We start from the raw sequence: 10,249 nt of genomic DNA, 5'->3' as shown, positions 1-10,249 counted from the left end.
TCAGTTTCGAATACTTCCAAAGCTATCTCACGGCCAGTGATTAAAAAGTGGCCAATTCGTACTAATTCATACGTCCTCACTCGTACGATTTGTCTGAACCCACGTGATGGGTAGGTTTAGGGGCGGGGTCAGGGGTAGGTCATTCATACAAATTGGCCAACTCGTAAAATATGTACGATTTAGCAGAAATTTGAGGAGTGAGGTCGTCCGAATTGTTACGAATTAGCCACCTCGTAAAATCTGTACGAATTGCTGTGAGATCGGGTTGATACTTTATACAATGATTAATTAATTATCCAATAATATGACCATTATCAATGTCAATTGCCAATGGTTGTTGTCGCTCATGTAATAATTGTTTTTTTTTTATTCAATATGTAAACAATAATTAGTTGGATAGCTCACCAAGACCCCTAAAAAGGTCTAAAATCAACTAATTGAGTTTGGACCAGACTGTTTCTGACTTTTTCGGTGCTGAAAAAGTAATAATTTCGTCTGACTTCAGCTATTTGTCAGCTGTAATAGGGACAGGTGGAGCTTTGGTGACACTGTGTGCTAGTTTATCGGAAAGCTTGAGAGTGTGATGTGGCGTCAGATCAGTGGAGGATGCAGATGATGACCTGTTCATCACTCCCTTCGGCCATCTGCCTTGGGCTGAGCTCAGAGTCAGAGGATCTGGCCAGTAAACCTGAGGCCAAATGTCCACATAAAACTCAAGACACTTTTGTGTGACCCACACCCTACTATTTACCCGCTTCACATTCTTGCTCTTTTCCTCTCCCTGGCTCACCGCACTTGAATCTGTATTTAATATAGTTTGGATTTTCTTTTCTTTTACCTTGAGTAGTTTTGTTCTTGGTTTTCAAGAATGAGGACTTGTCACACAACCTGATCATATTGCATTTGCTTAATTTGTAGAGCTTCTACCAAGTGACACATGAATTTGCATCGAAAGTTTGACGTCTTTGACATTGACAACAAAAACTATGATTTTTTTTTCTTCTACAAACAATTTGGGTCACGACTTCTCACTTGAGAACCACTGCACTTAATGATGCTAAATATATTCACTGATGGGATGTTTTTGCTGGCAAATGAATGAATGAATGAGTGAAATTTATTTTTTCCTTCAGCAAATCTGATTTCTTTTTCTGTGCAGTCCATTCCATAATTAACCAATGGGATCAAAGCAGGTTACAGATGATGTATGAGATTATCTTTAACACCACCAGTACTCTCTAAAGGATAGTTGACACAAGGGTCCCTGCTGGTGTCAATGGCTGTTTGGCTGCATGTCTGCATACACACGCAAGCTATAAACCCTAATGTGGAAACTATTACACTAAAAGTCAAAAGGAAGAGAGGAAGTTATTGGCTATGCTGGGCTTTAAGACCAAAGGGGAAAAGGCACACACACACACACACACATATATATATATATATATATATATATATATATGATATAAAGTATTAAATCAAGCATCTGAAATAGTTGTACATGCCGTATAGCATGTCGCACTGCAGGACATGCAATCTTTCCAAAGAATATTTCACGTCAGCTACCCATAAATCGGGCCTGTGAAAACCATGTACTCCCATTAAAATTTCCTGTAGACATCCTGACCTGACAAAAGCTTTGAATCATTGTTATAAAAGAAAGTTGTGTGAGATCCCACGTCATTCAGAGGTTAGTTACACAATGCAAAGTGGAATCAGGACCGATGACTCAACTTTTTGCAAGCAATCTGGATTCAATCTCAGAACTGGTTCAAGTAAAGAGTGGCAAGATTGAAGCAGCTCTGTCTGCCTTATGCTTGGCATTTATACCGATCTGCAGACCAGACGAGAGGCGTGATGAATGCATCTGAAAAGGGAGGTCAGAGTCTGTTAAAATCATCAGAACCTGCAGGCAGAGCGCTGACCAAACCACGGCGGAGAAGAGAAGAGAAACCTGAACCTCTTCTGCTTCTGGGACCAATGAACAGCTGTGGGACAAGATGAGGAGCAAGAGAAAAAAGAAAAACATAACAAAAAGACAAAAGATATCAACATTCAATAGACTATGGGGTGAATTACATTTACAAGGGTGTTAAACTACAATGAAAAGTGTAAAGATAATTTACAAGTGTGAGACGTGATCTTGTGCAAAGTATGTTGTAAAGCATGTGTGTGTGGCCATCTCTGTTCCTTAAATCCTGCACGCCCAGCAATTTCCCAGCAGTGTTCCCAATCCAATCATTGAATAAACCACTATAGTACAATAAACAATACAATGTCATTAGTTAAGAGCACTCAATGGAAAGTCTTGCTTTAGGGTTCAGGTCCACGGAAGAGAAACATATTACTCTTTTTGTTTTGTTTTTACTCATTTATGAATGTTAAAGTTCCTCCTGTTTCTCCTCATCATGTATGTTATATTGTCAGAAATATGCATCTTCATTCAACTGAATGAATTGTTTTAAAGTGTCACTAATGCAACAAGAACTTATTGCAGCCCAAAACATTGTAAGAGTGTGTCTATATGAACACAAACAACTTCCTTCCACATTTTGAGAGATATTCAATCAACTCAAATCTATAAAATAGTACTAATTATGTGTTCTGGGATGTCTTTGAGAAGCCACCTTTTGTCGTGTTTCATTAGAAAAAGTATTATAAAAGTGTATATGAAAATATTTGACATTAACCTTTCTGCTCACCAGACACTTTGGCTATTTTTTTCAAAATTACTAGCCACTAGGTATATTAGGCATAAGATCTGACACACAGAACTATTATACTGTCACACATGCATTTTCGGTAACACTTTACAATACAGGTGCACTAATGAGCATTAATTAATTAAGGTTAACTAATGCACAGATAATACTGAATTAATGTGTAACTAATGATTATTTAAGCTATTCATGAATGATTACCACATTAGGAACTAATTAAGAGTCTGTAGGTTTAATGCATTAGTTCATACATGAATTGTTATTAATTAAACATGTAATTGTGGATTCATTCCATAATAATTCATTTTTTTAACTAATAGTGTTAATTAAAATGTTAATTACCAGAATGAGCCAAAGCCTTGTATTTCAACTTCCAGATAATATAACAGGTACACTAATATGCATTAATACATGATTAATTACTTCATTGTTAGTGCAAATTCATGTGCAAATTACTACAATTACTAAATGACTAGTTAATAATGATGTGCCCCAACAAGTAAAGTCATAACATAATGATACCTTTGCAAATCATTAGCTAATGATTAATTAAAGCAGACAACTGGAAGTTTGAAGTGCATAGCTTTGACTAATTGTGGTAATTAACACATTAATTTACACTATTAGTTCATAAAATATGTTATTAAGGAATTAATACACAATGACGCATTGAATTAATAGCAATTCATGTAATACTTAATCTATTAATCATATAGACTCTTTATTAGTTGCTGATGCAGTAATCATTAATTGTTTAGTTCTTCATGAGTTATATATTAAGTCATGATTATCTGTACATTAGTTAAGTATGAATTAATGTATATTAGTGCACCCGTATTGTAAAGTGTTACCGCATTTTCTTTCTCAACTGTTCACGTTAACTTAAAGCAAACATGAATAGTCACCAAGACCGGCATTTTGACATTATTTTGTGTGTATGTGACAGTTTAAGCACAATAAGCAGTGAAAAAAAACTTCATTTAGTAATGAGAGGCGAAAATGAAATGTGTTTGAGGGAGGGTGGCAGGCGGGTTTGTGTGTCAACTTGCTGTCTATTCTGCGAAAAATTAGTAAGCATTTAAGATATTTCGGTATCATTATGAATCGAAAAATCCTTATTTTTGAATACTACTGAACTTAGTTTATTATTTCAGATGTCTTTTTTTAAAGACTACAATTGAAAAATGTATATAATATATATGAAATTCAATCTGCCAAAGTGGCGAGTAGGAGTGACTGCGTTAAACGCCACAGCTGAAATATTTGTGAGTTTAAGGCTATGTTTTGTTCACTGATTTATATGCGAATCTTTTTTTTTTTGTCTGGTTTTGTGAAACGAATGAAGGCTGTCATTAAAAGCTCCTCTAATCTAATCCCTGTATCACCGACCACAATCACTAAAGAGAACAACACAGACCTCACATCTGAAATCAAGGCCTTAAGACAAAACACAGCTGTGGAAGTATGGGTGGTATGGAAGTACCTCCTGTCTACACACTTTCTTTTAGATTTGTGTTGTTATTATTTGTATGATTATATCCCATCTTTACATCTTTATCCTATATCTCACATCTTTACATTTATTAGCAAGATTTGCCAAACTCAGTACAAGGATTTTACAATGAAACTGTGTGTTCCAGGATGTGTGTAATCTCCTATAGGCATCTTTGTAAGCGTATTTGTCGTACTGAGGGCCAAGATGTGACAGATGACAGACTGCATTGCTTTTTACGTAACTCAATTACCAATTTAACAAACCACTAAACTTTATCCTCAGTTATTAAACTACAATTTCATGCAATTAATTATTTCAAATCTGGTATGTTGGTGGCCGAGTCAGACTGCTTTTCTTCAAGTGGGCTGATCCAGTGTCAGTTTCTCTGGTTCAGTCTGGATTTGATTTATAGCTTCTATCAGACACCAAGCAGCTTTTTACTGCTGGCAGTGGCATTTTAGTCATAAGAGCCCAAAAAAGCCATAAAACCCATGTCAAACCAGGCAAAACCCAACAGAACCCCACACAAACCTGCTCATAAATCCAACAGTCCCTAACTAAAGGAACCCAGAGACCTGAAGAAATCCTTGTAGATGCGAGACCATACAAGAAAACAAAACGCATAATAAACCTTTACAAAGCAATAACAAATCAAATCTGATTTTAAAAAAAAAATGGTAATGATGTGAGACTTTGCATTTGTTGCAATGCCTTTTAACTTTTAAACTGGAGTGTTAGGATTTTCCACCCCAGGAATCTTTTTTTTTTAATGTACATATGGTTTTACTATAGCCTTTCTTCATGAATAAATGAATGAATTATGTGAAATATTAATTTAAAAAAGCAGAAATGGTCTTTTGTTGGATTTGAGCACAGATTAAAACAGTCTGTCTAATGTCACTTTCAACTTCTTTTTTTATTTTTTGTTTGTTTTTAAAAATGCTTGAATTGATTTTATCGTGTAATGTTGTGTTCAGTTGCAAAAGATATATGATGCGTATGAGGTTGGCTGGATCCGCATGGGGTGATTGTCATCTAGATGTTTTAAGTGTGTGAGAAAATCAAATGAACCAAACTAATAGGCTCAAATATGTTTTCTGAGAAAAACAGAATCATAAGTGTGAGTTTGTTTTTGAGTGCATTTGTGAGAAAAAATTCTATGGAAAAATCCTGACAGACAGTAAAATGTGATGTCTTTACCAGTCTCGTCGAACTTGCAAGCGTATGGAATGTGGGTAAACTGTACGTTATGGGGTCAAAATAACACAGTCTCATCCCAAGTTATCATATAACTGACGTCTTGGGACGTCTTTCAACATCCGCCTTTTAAGGCCATTGCACACCGAGCACGAAATATTCGTATGCGTATTTTCGTGTTCGTCAGCTTAAAAATTCGTCACGCATAGAAACCTTGCACACCGAGTCCGTTGCGTATTTCTTAAACCTTTGCGGGAAAAAACGCAAAAATACCAAATGGATTCGTCAAGCAGTGAGGATGATTTTTGCCCTCTCTCTTATTGAAAAGGGAAGAAAGAAAAAAAATATTACGTCCATCCAATCCTGAAATTGCGCCGAGACCGAGAGGAAGGAGACTTTCCTTATCAAGGAGTTGCGAATTTATCCGGAGCGATTCAAAATTTACCTCAGAATGTCAGTGGGACAGTTCGATGCTTTGCTAGCGATTCTAGAGCCACATATTAAAAACAAGACCACCAATTTCCGTGAACCAATCGATTCTGAACGGAGACTGGCAGTGTGTCTGAAATGGACCAGGTATGGACACACACACACGGACAAACACACACCCGCGCGCGGCCCGTTGGAAGCGCTGGGCAGACAGAACAGCTAGGCTGTTATTGTGTATTGTGCCCAAATAATACATTAGTTATCGAATAGGCTGCTCAATCACACCTTTTTCGATCCTAAATTTCAATCTGATTGAAAGGGGAGGTTTATTAATTTCATAATCCAATATAGAGAAGAGAACATAAACACTTGATCGAATTGAAAACCGAAACTGAAAGCACGGCGCATGAATGATTTGAGGACGAGCTCCCCCCGGCCCTGAATTGTCAAAAGACCTCTCAAAATGCTGGCTCTGGATGCGAAAAACGCAGAAAATCGAACCCGATCCGATTAATTTTATGACGGACGAAAGTTTCGGAGGCGGTGTGCAAGCGTGACTGACATAACGTGAGGTCGAATTTTTTTTTTAACGTGCGAAAATTTCGGATGCGAATTTCGGACTCGGTGTGCAATGGCCTTAGGGTACCCTTAAACGTCGGTTAGTTGACGATCCCGGGCCGTCATACAACTGACGCTTTACCTTTAACGTCGGTTAGGTGACGGGGTAGGTTTAGGTGTAGGTTTAGGTCTGGGGTAGAGTTAGGATTCGATAACGTCATCTAACCGACGTTAAAGGGTACCCTAAAAAGGCGGATGTTGACGTATGGTCAAAAGACGTCCCAAGTCCCCGCAAGGATGTAAATACCAGAAATCCTTGTCTTTGTGGGGACATTTTTTGGTCTCATGAGGAAACAGTTTATAAATCACACTAAGTGATATTTTTTGAAAATGCAAAAATGTAGAAAGTTTTCTGTGATGGGTAGGTTTAGGGGTAAGGTTTGTGTAGTGATAGAATATACAGTTTATATTGTATAAAAAAACATAATGTCTATGGAAAATCCCCATAAAACATGGAAACCAAGCATATATCTGAAAACACACACACACATATATATATATATATATTGTATTATCTAAAAGGATAAGTTCACTTTAAAAAAAAATTGCTGATGATAATTTGCTCACCCCCATGTCATCCAAGATTTCCATGTCTTTCTTTCTTCAGTCGAAAAGAAATGAAGGTTTTTGATGAAAACATTCCAGATTTTTCTCCATTTAATGGACTTCATTGGGAACCAAACGGTTCAAGGTCCAAATGAGAGTTTCAATGCAGCTTCAAAGGGCTTTAAACGACACCAGATGATGAATAAGGGTCTTACCTAGGACCCTTCGAGTCATGACTCGAAAAAAGATTCGTTCATTTTGATGAACGAGTTCAAACAGGAGAGTCCGAACGCTCATCAAAGAAGAGAGCAAGGAAACTGTTTTATTTATTTTTTAAATGGCCGATCATTTTGCTAGATAAGACCCTTATTCATCGTCTGATGTCGTTTAAAGCCCTTTGAAGCTGCACTGAAATTCTCATTTGGACCTTGAACCGTTTGGTTCCCATTGAAGTCCATTATATGGAGAAAATCCTGGAATGTTTTCATCAAAACCTTAATTTCTTTTCGACTGAAGAAAGAAAGTCATGGACATCTTGGATGACATGGGGGTGAGTAAATTATCAGCAAAAGGTTTTTTTTTTTTAAAGTGAACCACTCCTTTAATATAATGTTGCATCTCAATTAAATTGATCTTGTATTAAGGACAACAGCTAAATACAACAGTGATCAGCACCAGCTAACGCATTCATAGTTTGTATCAGTAAAATACAGTAAAAACAAGCAAGCCTTTTCTCCTCTGCAGCTGAAAGACGGAAGAAACGTCCCAAGAGAGCCAAACGTCTGCAGTGCATCACCGAAAAAATGTCAGTGATAACAACATAAACAGATGCTTCCACCCTGAACGCACACAAACGACACAAAAACACGCCCACACCCCAAACAACATCCAATACACACAAACTCTAGTCCACAATACTATGCACTCACACCCTGACAAGAAAATGTATTAGGCAATACCGGAGGAATGCACAAATTCAGGGGAGATTTGGAGTCTGGCTGGTCAGGAAAGGGCGGGATGAGGGGAAAAAAAGATTCAGTCTAGAGTCCACACACCGAAAAACAGAAGAAAGCGTGATGCTTCTTCTGGCTTGATGCAAAGTTAATCATGCCGTTAGAAAACACAAGTAAGTACTGTATTTCCTTCATGTAACGGTGTTTCTCCAGATACTGTTTTTTAAAGTGATTGCTTGTCATGTTGTTGCTTTTTCTCTTCGTGTTTGCCGTGAATGAACTTTCCCATTAGCTTATTATTCCCAGACCTCTGCGATCCTGTTGATTTTATCGAGGCCTTGGCTCAGCTCTCCTGTCTAAAGTTTGAATAAATGGCCGAACCCCCCTGCTCTGCCCCAGACATCTTGAACCATTATTGTTTGGGTTTTTTTTTTTTTTTAATCCTTCCCTGGTCTTTCCAATATGCAGGCCTTATCACACCAGTTCAGATAATCTAAACTAGCAGTTTCACAAAGCAAAAATTTTAAGGCAAAAATTGCACCAATATCTAACTTGTACAAAAAAAACAAAAAAACATTTCAACAAGATTATGGGAGTAATTCTCCACCCAGCATTATGGCTGGCATGCTTCTAAGTGCATCGTTAGGCAGTCGAATGACTGACAGGAAGTTTGGCTGAATAGAAGGTCAGCCATCTTTCTCAACTCTGTTCTGAATGGAGCAAATGTGGAGCTTTCAGCTTCTCTTTATGACCGTTGCCCAGAATGCCTAGTAACACTGACTGCCAGACGAAACCCTTTCTTTGTATGTCAGGCATAGGCGCCTGGCCATCACTACGCCTGTTTTTATCTAGAGAGAGAATATAATGGGACAGTTTCGTATATTTCTCCATTCAGTTTCTGTCCAAAATACATTTGAATATTGTTTTGCTCCAGAATCTAGTGAGCTACCTATTGAGGGAGCATTTTTAGGCTTCAAAATCCATTCCAAAAGTTGTTGTTGTTAGCAAAATGCAAACTTAACTCAATTTCGCATCAACTTTTGTGTGTTGGGTAAAGTTTTTGTCATGCTTATTAGAGTTTGCTTGTTAGCTTAGCAACATGCTCAATTGAAATCAATTGCAAACCCCTTAAGCAGAGTAAAAATGGATTTTGTTTAATGGATTTTTCTTGGAATTGTTTGATTTCATAAGCATTAACAGCCTGAAAAAAAAGTCAATATAATGGTAAAAACAAAATGCTTCTGAAAATCCGTAAATGCAGTGAAAAAGTAAATTTCTGTCAGAATATGAAAGGCTTTGGGAGTCAGCTGTCAATGATAGGCCTTAACCAGTCAAGATAACAGCACAAAACAAAATATTGTTTAATTATCGTTATCAACAAATTCCCAGAAAACAGCAGGATATCATTTTTTGTCAATGTCGCACACTCCTACATTGCTGTCACCCACACATCTGCCTTTGGTGAACAAAGTCTATCTGGGATGAATGAAATCCTGATGTCACTGTGAATCCTCTCACATGCCCATTTCCCATCATCCTCCAGTGAATATAAAAGCAGCCCAGTCTGTTTCTCTTGGACCTATTTGTGTTTGCACTACAGTTTGCATATATTCTGGGCTGAATGTTTCACATTTTCATAACTGAGATCAAGTGCCTGTGGCTTGCTTTCTGCTGCCACTAAAGAGTTTCGGAGAGAATGAGTTATCCATACTTACACTGAGTGTGACAAAAAAAAGAGTGAGAGAGAGCCTGAGAAGCAGAGATGAATCCTAACTCTAATAAAGCTGGATTATCACATTTTTAAATGTTTTTCACCATGCAAAACTCGCCACAACGATTTAAGAGTGGTTTTCAAGGGGTCACTTTGAATCCCTAAACAAAAGAATTTTCAAAACCAGCCTTCAGCCCGGAACACACCAAGCCGACGGTCGGCCGTCGAACAGTTTTTATGCGTCGGCCGACTAAGGTCGCCCGTCCACACTACTGCGTTTTCGTTTAAAAACGGAGAATTAAAACGAATACGATCTCCGTCCACACCAGCGTTTTATCTGCGTATTAGAAATGATCTCCGTCCACATTAAAACGACTAAAAACGCGGATCACGTGACCATTCACCAACACTGGGCATGCGCGCAATCAGGGAAGGATACGTCATGACTGATGACAACCAATCATAGAGCCGAGCGTGAGCTTCTGCGTCAGCGTTTCTAAAGTCCACCGTTTTGTCTCGTCCACACTAAAACGCCCTCCGGATATTCAAAACTCAAAACGGAGCTGCAGCGTTTCTAAAGTTC

This window comes from Pimephales promelas, chromosome 24 (assembly GCF_988280905.1).
Source record: "Pimephales promelas chromosome 24, fPimPro1.hap1.1, whole genome shotgun sequence".
Taxonomy (NCBI): domain Eukaryota; kingdom Metazoa; phylum Chordata; class Actinopteri; order Cypriniformes; family Leuciscidae; genus Pimephales; species Pimephales promelas.
This window is presented reverse-complemented; position numbering follows the sequence as displayed.